The 12,452-nt window shown below is 34.6% G+C and overlaps 1 protein-coding gene and 1 long non-coding RNA gene across 2 annotated transcripts in view; one reads left to right on the top strand and one right to left on the bottom strand.

Annotated features, from left to right (window-relative positions):
* LOC143252330 (A-type potassium channel modulatory protein KCNIP1-like) overlaps positions 1–12,452 on the top strand; it is a 69,846-nt gene that overhangs the window by 41,085 nt on the left and 16,309 nt on the right. The gene's annotated exons all lie outside the window — the stretch shown is intronic.
* The window catches only part of LOC143252331 (uncharacterized), a 47,848-nt gene that overhangs the window by 35,171 nt on the left and 225 nt on the right, over positions 1–12,452 (bottom strand). The window contains exon 2 of the long non-coding RNA XR_013028932.1: positions 8,672–8,742. This is a non-coding gene — a long non-coding RNA (uncharacterized LOC143252331). The remainder of the gene's footprint in view (positions 1–8,671; positions 8,743–12,452) is intronic.

Below are 12,452 nucleotides of genomic sequence, written 5' to 3'. Positions count from 1 at the left end.
GCTTTCACTAAATCGGAGCATTTTAACTATTGTACCGCATATTCTACCTTTTTCACAGCTGGTTAGTATAAGTAACAAAATCAGTTACTGTATTAGTAGATCTTGTACGAGAGTTATGTTTGTTCTTGTTGTTTGCAAACTCATCCCAACAGTTTTGGAGCTAACAGGATCAAAGTGGCAAACGGACTGATTAGCTCGGATGTCCTTATCTATATGATGTAGCTTTGTAAGCAAAGCCACGTTGGACCATCTGTTGTGTTCGCCGCGAGAAAATGAACCCCGGATATTAGCATTTATGTCCCTCAGATTTGCCACAATCCCACTGGAGAAGGGGTACAAGGGGAGCTAAAATGCGCCCGGAAAATCATGTAGACATGATTGAATATAGTAATAGGATTTTGGAGGTAACTGAACCGGAATATAGCGTTGAATATTGTGTTTGTAACCCCCTTGCGATTCCGATGGTGCCAAGTTTGAAATTATACACATACCCTTATTCACAAACTAGTAAAATTAAACTTGACCTGGCACACACTCCCAAGTACCACATGAGCGTGCCCTATCGGGGTTTGTTTTAGGGTACTGTCCCCATGAGATAACAATAGAAAAAAATTGGGTATGATACAAGTGTTTGATCGGTACATTGGAGCCTCTGTGGATCATGGAGGGATTTTGAACCCAGTTTAAATAAAATGTAAACCCGTATAAATACAGTAAATGTTAACTACCATTAAAATACAGTACACTAAAACGAATAAATCTTGGGAAATGATAATACAAAAGAAATGAAAACGATAAATGCTGTTTTATTTATTTTAGTTTTAAACACAAAATTCTGAATAAGTAAATAAGATAATATGTAATAATAAAAAAACATTACAAAAAACATTGAGGGAAAAAAATCAAATTGAGTCTGTTTATCACTTCATGATTATAATAAAGCACTTTCTAATACATTACAGTTCATGAAATTCGTTTAGTAAAGCTCCTCAGTGGCTCAGCGGTATGTTTGCGAACGTACAACGTTAAAAACCGGCTTTCGATACCCGTGGTGGGCAGAGCACAGATAGCCCATTGTGTAGCTTTATGCTTAATTCAAAACAACAAGAACAATCGTTTAGTAAATCATTTCGCTTTACTCAGTTTAATAATGTTTATTCAGCTTGTTATGAAAACGCTTATTTGGGCCCAATTTCCGTGTGTTATATCTGAAAAAAAGAGGATGGTTATATATGGCAACAATAGAAAATAACAGACGTCTTTTAACTTAACTAAAATATCAACATTTTCTTCTTATAACAGCAATTGGTGAGCGCTTTGGTTCAGTGATTTATATCTCAAACAAAAAGGTGACAACAATGTTCAATCAAGTTTGTTAATAAAGGACCAAATACTTACGTTCTACTGGTCTTCTCCTTCAGATAAATGCAATTATAAACTCCTAAAACAAGCACTACGTCTTTAAGTTCAATAAATTTATATTAGGCAGATTAGAAAACTTCGTATATAAGCTTATTTTTTTAGATACGTTAAAATGTACCAGCCAGTCGATTTTGATCAAAAATAGGCTGTTTTCGTATGTAATTTTCAATAACTAATTATAAGCAATTTGATTTTTTGTAACGAAAATTGTTATTCAACATATATATTTAATCTATAATGATAGCAGAAGCGTCTGGTCTTAGTTTAATCAAACTTGAAGCTTACTTTAATAACGTACGACGTTCTAAAATAATTATTATATGTGATAGTTTTTGTTTAACATTGATTTTTAAGAAACTGCAAAAAATGTTTTATCGTGACCTTCCAGTATTGTACCTCAAAATAAGACGATATCCTAGTAGGTTCTTATTATAATGAAACTAAAACAAAAATTTGAATATCCAAAATTAAACAACGAACAACTACATTATCTACAGAAACTTGACGTGAACAATGTATTTGGACGTACAAAATAACGTTGTTATCTGTCTGGTGTCACAAGATGAATATTGTATTGATAGTTATAAAGTTTAATTGTCTTCCTGTCTAGTGGCACAAGTTTGGTTTGGTTTGTTTTGAATTACGCGCATAGCTGCTGCAGGGCTATCTGCGCCAGCCGTCCCTAATTTAGCAGTGTAATTATAGAGGGAAGACAACTAGTCATAACCACCCACCGCCAACTGTTGGGCTACTCTTTTACCAACGAATAGTGGGATTTACCGTACCATTATAACGCCCCCTGTTAGAAAGGCTGGCATGTTTGGTGCGACGGGGATTCGAACCCGCGACTCTCAGATTACGAGTCGAGTGCCTTATCCACCTGGCCATGCCGGGCCCAGTGGCACAAGATGTTGAGAGAAACTGGCCAAACAAATAGTTATTACGTTTATTAACTTAAACAATCACCCAGGTGTAATTATTAATCAATATATACAGTATATATAAATATAAAATGAGTTTATACCGATCAGAAAAATATTAGAAAAGTATTGTACAGATCAGAAAAAAAAATTTGTAAGAAAAAAAATCATAATTTTCCGCAAGTGTTATATTCCTGAAGCCACGATGACAACAATATTTATAACATGATTATGAATTTTTATTTCGGGAAAAAAGTGACGCAAGTTTTTAAGAGAATTGAGCTACTCAAAAAATACATTTTACGATCGGCTAAACTACGTGAAATAGTTGGATTAGACATATCTAAGATGTTTACTCTCTAGAGTCTAAACAAATGAAAATATCTCTACGGGCACTTAAATTATATACTAACAAATATATCTTATGTAACTTAGCACCGACATAACGGGACCAATACATTAAAAGCGTACGTCTTTCCTTATACCTTCTTTCGCTACTTATGAAACCGAGGCCAGTCAATGACAATACGAAAGGATGGTATTAAAAGTTCCAACATAGTCATACGATATGGTTATGTAATCCAAGAAGTCCCCTGGCGGGCACTCAGTACGTTTATGGACTTAAAACGTAAACATCGGGGAGTCGATTCCCCATGGTGGACACAACAGGTAACTCAATGCGGCTTTAAGCTAAGAAAATAAGGAAATAATTCTGTAGTCCGAAGATCAATAACTAATCCTGATTCAACACAACAAAGATCCGTGTGTTGTTGTAAGGACTGTTAACATTACGGAGTTGTGTGTTTTATAAAGCAAACACGTTTAGTGTTAGAATAAAAAAGTGTTGTGTAATCAGACTCGTCACCACTCCTTCGAATGACGTCTGGATTATTTCGGCTTTCTCGTGACATTCTTTCGATATCCAATATTAGCGCGTATGAAATCAAGAGAAATTCAGTAACATGTGGCATCCAAAGAAAATAAACAAAACATCTGCCAAATAACAACCAAACGAAACAAACTATTGATGTTAAACCTGACAAAGTCTAGTAAAGAATACAGTAAGAATATTCCTTTTGTTTAACTGCCGAAGTACATTTCAAATAATATTTTTATGACGTTAGACGATACACTGGGACAGAAAACACGTTTACTTAAAACCAAGGTATCAGGAACCGACTAACAGTTAACTCAATGTACGTTCCACAACGTGTCTGGTAATTTGATTTCCAAAATTTTCACTCCAGTATTTTCAATCCCGGTAATTTCACTCCTTGTAATAATTTATTAACATCAAAAGGTAAGCAACAATAGAAGTAACAATTTATTAATATCAAAAGGTAAGCAACAATAGAAGTAACAATTTATTAATATCAAAAGATAAGCAACATATTTTTTTATTAAAAGTGATACAAACTACATGTTATTCCTTGTATAAATTTATATAATTTTATTTTAAAATAATTACTATACATGACTGTACTGGGAGTTACTTATCCAACATCTGACAGCTACTGTTGGTAAGGCTGGTAAGATCTTTAATAAATGACATGCAACCATCTGAATGTATTCTCTTACAACCTCTTACACTCGTTAAGCTACTACAACCATTAGTGATTATGGGACACTAGAACACATTTCTTGGCATTAATAAATTATTACAGAGAGTGAATTTAAAAGAAGTGAAATACGTGGGGATGAAGTTTACGGGAGTGTTTATATTGGAGTGAAAATAGCGAGAGTGAATTATCCCACAACCGTTCCTTATATACGTTAACAAAGTTACAAAATCCAAACGTGGTTAAGGCTTAAAGATTTATAGTAGTCGAATGCAGTTGTTTTTGTTTGAAAAATAAAATATGTTATGGCTCGATTTGGTGTGCATAACTTGACTTTCTACCAGCCGGTGGTTGCCAAACTGGTTTTTTTTTTCTTTATAAAGTGTGCCTTACCTTACAGCTCAAGCTATTCGGTGTATGTCGAGAGAATTCTCTTATTGAGTATTTTTAGACCTATGTACGTGTATGGTTTAAGATGGTTATTTTCTTCAAATCATGTCAGTTGTATCCATAAAACTAATTCTACAAATAACAATTATTCCTCATGTCGAAAATACAGCGCCGAAGAAAATTATATGCATTACGTAATTCATAATGCCACCAGATGTCAACCGTAAACCGAATGAAAGACATCTAATTCCATTTTCTTTTGTGCACAAAACATATGACGAATCAGCAACCGAAATGGGTTTGAACAACGTAAATGTTTAGCCAGTGCAAAAACCTATTTGAAAATATTCTTACTCTGATTTTTCTTCAAAATTAGGACAAAGTAAAGCTCTGCTATATTACAGCATAGAATAATTAGCAATTTAGGGAAAAATAAAACCCTAGATGTTTTGTTTGTTTTGAATTTCGCACAAAGCTACTCGAGGGCTATCTGTGCTAGCCGTCCCTAATTTAGCAGTTTAAGACTAGAGGGAAGGCAGCTAGTCATCACCACCCATCGCCAACTCTTGGGCTACTTTTTTACCAAAGAATAGTGGGATTGACCGTCACATTATAACGCCCCCACGGTTGAAAGGGTGAGCATGTTTGGTGTGACGGGGATCCAACCCGCGACTCTCAGATTACGAGTTGAACGCTTTAACCCACCTGACCATGCCGGGCCCGAAACCGTTAATAAATACTCTCTGTGTTTCCTTGGTCTAACTGCGGGAGTACATTTCAAAGAACATGTGTTTGACTAAAGATACACTGGGACAGAAAACACGTGTTAACTAAAAACCTGGATATCAATAAAAATTTAGCTTTTGGGAAGATGATATTTGACATTAATAAAAACTGACTTCTTCAGTGAAACATTGATCCACGCACTTCAACAAACTGGGCGAAATAAGATTGACAATTAATGTGACGAAACTGTTCTTCAATGTAAGCTTCCAGTGGATGAATTCATTATAATTATGGAATAAATACCAGTTATCAAAAATAAATACAAATCAAGTTTTAAACAGAGAAAACTACGACTGCAGAATAATCGATAATCAATAACTGAAGTCGTTACCATTCGCTGCGAAATAATATCTTGAAGAAATTGTTGCTATTAGTATCTGCGCATATTTTAAAACCTCAGAGGAGTTTTCTCAAAATGGTGATCAAATATCTGACACTGATTCAGGTTATTTATGTTTTCTTTACTAAATACTGTTTATCTGTAGTATTTACTTTTAACATTTCTCATGCAGGCCTGACATGGCCAAGCGTGTTAAGGCGTGCGACTCGTAATCTGAGGATCGTGAGTTCGCATCCCCGTCGCACCAAACATGCTCGCCCTTTCAGCCGTGGGAGCATTATAATATTACGGTCAATCCCACTATTCGTTGGTAAAAGAGTAGCCCAAGAGTTGGCGGTGGATGGTGATGACTAGCTGCCTTCCCTCTAGTCTTACACTGCTAAATTAGGGACAGCTAGCACAGATAGCCCTCGAGTAGCTTTGTGCGAAATTCCAAAAAAACAAACAAAACAAACGATTCCTGGCTTATATTATCTTACATATAAAAATATATACATCAGATTACTTTCATATATATATAAACAAAATGCAATTATATTTTTCTTTTTTACTTTTTTCTTGCCTCTTTTGTGAATGAACAAGTGCTATACATGCCCAATAGTGTTATTAAGAAGAGCCAAGTACCTTTTCATTCAAACAATTTACAATAGTTCTGTTTTTAATAGATTCGGTAATTCAGAGAAAAAGTAGACAGTAAACTTATTAAAGTGATCTGAAACGAAGCGGTATAAGAATACTAGGATGATGGCGAACTGGAATTAGGTATTATACGAAACGTAATTATATTCCCAAGCCTAAAAACACATGGTTCAGATGATACCTTCTTGAACAAGTTTTTTCTAGTAGTTGAAGAAAAAAGTTAGATAATTGTCATTATATCACACACGCTTCGTCAACTTAGATAAAAGTTAGAACATTTACATGCTAACAATATACAGACGCACAGTATATGTAAATATATAAAAATGTGTTACGACTTGCCGGTACCAAACCAATAACACTCACAAGTAATACATTAAAACATACGTCAGTCGTGGCTATTAATATATTTAATTAAACACATAGGAAAAGGAGAGTGTATATATAAGATAATTAGATTTAATTCTTTGCTTTTGTATCTTAATATCTTTCATTAATGTTTATCATAGAATTAGTATACAGTTGAAGATCACGTAATTTATATAAAAAATTCAGTTTTTTTTTAAAGAAAATTATGTGAGTTACGAGGGCAAACAGCTGTTTATACTGTATAGTGCATAAAAAATAGATAAAGTGATAAGAACCTTTGAAATGTAAGTTTTTAAGGAATAAAACAAATAAAGGACTGCTGACTGAACATATGTAACAAATGTTCGATCTGATCCTATTTCAGATCGTCGTATGAAATATATATAATTGCAACAAACATTTTGTGAACCACATTAAGCCTAGAAACGAAACCGAGTGAGTAAGCTACTGAGGAAAGCTATGGGGTTCTGTTTGTTTATTTGTTTTTTGAATTTCGTGCAAAACCACACGAGGGCTATCTGTATTAGCCGTCCCTAATTTAGCAGTGTAAGGTATCTAGTCATCACCACCCACCGCCAACTCTTGGGCTACTCTTTTACCAACGTATAGTGGGACTGACCGTTACATTATAACACCCCCACGGTTGAAAGGGTGAGCATATTTAGTGCGACGGGGATTCGAACCCACGGCCCTCAGATTACGAGTCGATCGCCTTAAACCACCTGGCCATGCCGGGCCACAGAGTCCTGTAATTCAACAGTTATCTTAAAAAGGTGTTTTAGTATAAGTGAAGTGGAATTTTTGCACTAATTGAATGACAGGCAAGGAGCAACTTGAAACCGTAGTTTAAAAGATGTAGTGTTAAGTTAAACGCATTTTCCCCCGCGTTCGCATAACACATCTAACGCTAGACACCGGATTTATATACCCGTGCAGTGGGCAAAGCACAGATAGCCCACTGTGTAGCTTTGCGCTTAACTACAAACACACAAATCCGCTTACGGTTTCAATTCTCAGAACATATACTCAGCATTTCAGAATGAAACAACTTTTTTCCCAGCAACATAAACTTTTATCTACACATGGAACATGGAAGACTTCCCGGTACGTTTCTAACCGGTCTGCCAAATGTTTCTTATACCTTGAGATTTCTAGAGCTAGTGAGACTTAACGTATAAATGTTGTGTAATTTCGGAAACATGTTTAAACAACAGGGCGTCTTCTGTAATGTGTAGTTGAAGTTGACATGAAGTATTAATCTACTGTCTCGGTTTGATAAATCCTCACGTTTCACTTCACAACATATTATCACAGTATGATATATATAGGACTAAATAACCAGTCGGTTCTAACTGTACGTTCCATATTATATAGAATATGCCTCATCTGTGATCGAATACCCGTTCAAACCATTCAAGACAAAACTTTTTCAACCTACAAGTCCTCGAATCGTTCTTTACCTAGTCTGTTCTAAGGGTTTTCAATAAAAAGAAACCCTTCGAAAAGGGTGAGTTAAGTTAGTAATGTTGACAGAGGGCAAGAAATACCAACCTTTTCAGCAGCGTCGTTCAGTAACTGGCGTTAGGTGTTTTTGTGCTACTTGAACGTCAAGTACAGGTGTTGTTGTTCGCTAGTCATGTACTTAATTTGATCTGTTTAATCACACATTCGCGTAAGTTATGTTTATGATAGTCTAACTTACCCTAACATTAATTTGAACGTCAAGTACAGGTGTTGTTGTTCGCTACTCATGTACTTAATTTGATCTGTTTATTCACGCGTTCACGTAAGTTATGTTTATGATAGTCTAACTTACCCTAACATTAATTTGAATTTCAAGTACAGGTGTTGTTGTTTGCTACTCATGTACTTAATTTGATCTGTTTAATCACACATTCGCGTAAGTTATGTTTATGATAGTCTAACTTACCATAACATTAATTTGAACGTCAAGTACAGGTGTTGTTGTTCGCTACTCATGTACTTAATTTGATCTGTTTAATCACGCGTTCACGTAAGTTATGTTTATGATAGTCTAACTTACCCGTAAGTTATGTTTATAACATTAATTTGAATTTCAAGTACAGGTGTTGTTGTTTGCTACTCATGTACTTAATTTGATCTGTTTAATCACACATTCGCGTAAGTTATGTTTATGATAGTCTAACTTACCCTAACATTAATTTGACCACTTAGATACCTTAATAACAAACACTTTACTGATATCATAGTTAACTGCTGCTTACCTTATTGGCGTTTCGTAAGTTGTGGTGAATTTATTTCCAGGTACACTCCATACCCCACCCATGAGGAATTCCTAGAATAGTGAGATTGATAAAATTACCGATATCGTGTCCCAAAGCTTAATACATTCACTTACTCTTGGTGTAATGCTACAACTCGAGGTCGCAGTAAGAAATATCAGTCTTTATATTGTAGAAACAAATTTCAGAAGAACCAAAACACTTTGGAAGTGCATCTTAGTAAACACATATCTAACGATTTTCACTGTGTAAAAAGTTACAAGGATTCGACAAGTATTAAATCCACACAGTTACACAGATCACACCAAGTTAAGACAGAAACAGAAAAGGTTAGTTTAGTCCTATTTTTGAACAGCCTGGCACTTTTATTAAAACCTTGTCTGGAGAACAAACTAAATCAGTATCTTAAAATATTATCAGACAGGTGTCCTTAAAACGTTGTTCCTCCACCCTCTTCCCTCAGCGACTCATCGGCAAATCTGAAGAGTTATAATGCTAAAAATCGTATTTGGATACCCACGATAGGCACACACATAGATAGCAAGTTAACTGTGTAGCATTGTATCCAAAAATCTAATCATTTTCACATGTTACAACTGAATTACTCTTATCCTATCAACAATACATAGATGTGATATCTACCCAACCACTGAAAAGCTCAAGTAAAGTACAACATAGTTGTCACATCTTGCTCTGTCTTCCGAGGAGTAAACAAAAACTCCACTTTCAAATTAACATATTCTGAATTACTAGATGTCAACCAACTGTGAAACAGTAATAATGTTGTCAGTACCAAGTCTAACAAAGGAAATGGGGTTGCCAATCTGGACAAAATAGATCGTTTTCATACGGCTCAGAGCTTCCCAGGAGACGCTACTACGTTTAAGTATTTGATGACGTTTCTACAAAATATTGAGAGGCTAAATAGTAAAGGTACTAAAACATAAAAAATAAGATGTCTTTAATAAAACCGTTACCAGAATTATACATTCAACAGGTTCATACTAAGATGTCTTTAATAAAACCGTTACCAGAACTATACATTCAACAGGTTCATACTAAGATGTCTTTAATAAAACCGTTACCAGAACTATATATTCAACAGGTTCATACTAAGATGTCTTTAATAAAACCGTTACCAGAACTATATATTCAACAGGTTCATACTAAGATGTCTTTAATAAAACCGTTACCAGAACTATATATTCAACAGGTTCATACTAAGATGTCTTTAATAAAACCGTTACCAGAACTATATATTCAACAGGTTCATACTAAGATGTCTTTAATAAAACCGTTACCAGAACTATATATTCAACAGGTTCATACTAAGATGTCTTTAATAAAACCGTTACCAGAACTATATATTCAACAGGTTCATACTAAGATGTCTTTAATAAAACCGTTACCAGAACTATATATTCAACAGGTTCATACTAAGATGTCTTTAATAAAACCGTTACCAGAACTATATATTCAACAGGTTCATACTTAGATATTTTATCCCACATTATTAAGACTTATAAAATGACCCCTTATAAAAGTGGCACAGCAGAGTGTCTGCGGATTTACAATGCTAGACTCCGGGTTTCGATTTCCGTGCTGGGCAATGCACAGATAGCTCATTGTGTTGCTTTGTGCTTCACTTTAAACAACAACAACAGGATTTATAAAAAAAAATACTATTAAAACAGACCCATTATTTCTGGAATTGGTTGTATTAATCAAACCCTAGTATAATATTTGACTTAATTTTTGAATGGATTTAGATTTGATGTAAATCTTTATTCACCAATATATCATTTAATGAAAACATAGAAATATGTATACATGAGTCTACAGGGAGAAAGAAAATATGTCTGAAATATGTAAGCTAGTACTCAACACTCTCATTTTACTTTCAATGAAATGACTAAGGAACACCTAGATTGGTCGCTATGGAAACTGGTTTAAACCAGATTTGTGTAACGTATTTCTCCTTAATTAGGAAAAACAGCAACTACAGAACTGAATAACACTATTTAAACCATTATATTGTTACAGGTGGGAGATGATACATTTACTAAACACTGTTTAAACCATTATATTGCTACAGGTGAGGCCCGGCATGGCCTAGCGCGTAAGGCGTGCGACTCTTAATCCGAGAGTCGCGGGTTCGCGCCCGCGTCGCGCTAAACATGCTCGCCATTTCAGCCGTGGAGACGTTATAATGTGAAGGTCAATCCCTCTATTCGTTGGTAAAAGAGTAGCCCAAGAGTTGGCGGTGGGTGGTGATGACTAGCTGCCTTCCCTCTAGTCTTACACTGCTAAATTAGGGACGGCTAGCAGAGATAGCCCTCGAGTAGCTTTGTGCGAAATTTGCAAACAAACAAACAAAGCTACAGGTGAAGAGAGGATACATTTGCTAAACACTATTTAAACCATTATATTGTTACAGGTGTTGAGATGATACAATTACTAAGCACTATTTAAACCATTATATTGTTACAGGTGTGGAGATGATACAATTACTAAACACTATTTAAACCATTATATTGTTACAGGTGTGGAGATGATACATTTACTAAACACTATTTAAACCATTATATTGTTACAGGTGTGGAGATGATACATTTACTGGCATTGGGGATGAATATCATGTGGAAGAGGTTTTTCAGTTATCTAATCAAACAACATTTTATTATTAACTTGAAGGCAGAATACCAAAAGAATAACAGGTTTCCTTCTTATATAACAATATCACTAACAATAATGATATTTTTCATACCACAAGACTATCTTTGTGAGTCTATTAACTCGCTTCCAAGGTTATGTACTATCTGTATTTAAAGAAGTCTAATGAACAATTCTAGGGGTATCGAGCTTATGTCATTGTCAAAACGGCAAGGTTCTGAAATAATAAGTGATTAAAATAAAAGAACATTTACGCAGAATTTATACACACCCAACCTGGCTGATAAAATAACACTATGTAACAAATTTTTTCCTTTTTTCTCCTTCCTGGGCAGAAGTGTTATTTCCTAATTGCTATGCCTAAAGTAAATGGAAAATATGTATTTTTCTCTTCAAACTTTGCTTTTATGACCTGGGAGCGTATAACAAAACATGATGGGTGACTGTATTTGGGGACTGATACGTGATACGTGAAAGTGACTTACTTTACAGTCGCAAATCTCGAAAAACAACTCACTTCTAAACATTTTGTTCGTTTTTGTATAACTTTAGTATAAATACATGTAAATCTTGATTCATATGTTTTATTCAGACCTTATGTAAATGAAAATCTGCAAATTTGTCCATTTTTACATAGAAAATAGGTTATTTTCTAAATTTCATTATCCAGGTCACAAAAGCAAAGTTTAAAGGGAATAATGGCCATTTTCTGTACTTTTACAACATAAGCAATTAAGAAATAACACATACTATCCAGGAACAAAATTTGTGTTACATAGTGTAATAAATACTAGACGATCATCCAACAGTCACTTATAGCTTATCAAAAGGAAGTGGCTTTAGTTCTACCATATCTAAAAAATGTGTCGCTTGTGATAAAAAATAAGCAAAAAACTGATGCACAGATCCTATACGAAAATTAAACTTAATTGTAGATTTAGATCTAAATACAGACCAAAAAAACCAATGGTTCAGCGATAGGTCTGAAGGCTTACAACACTAAAAATCTGCTTTTGATGTTTTTTGTGGGTACATAACAGATTTCCATTGTGTAGCTTTACGCTTAACAGCAAACAATCAAATAAAAGCC

Source organism: Tachypleus tridentatus, chromosome 6 (assembly GCF_004210375.1).
Source record: "Tachypleus tridentatus isolate NWPU-2018 chromosome 6, ASM421037v1, whole genome shotgun sequence".
NCBI classification, from domain to species: Eukaryota; Metazoa; Arthropoda; class Merostomata; order Xiphosura; family Limulidae; genus Tachypleus; species Tachypleus tridentatus.
Note: the sequence above shows the minus strand (reverse complement) of the source record. Positions and strands in the feature narration are given on the sequence as shown.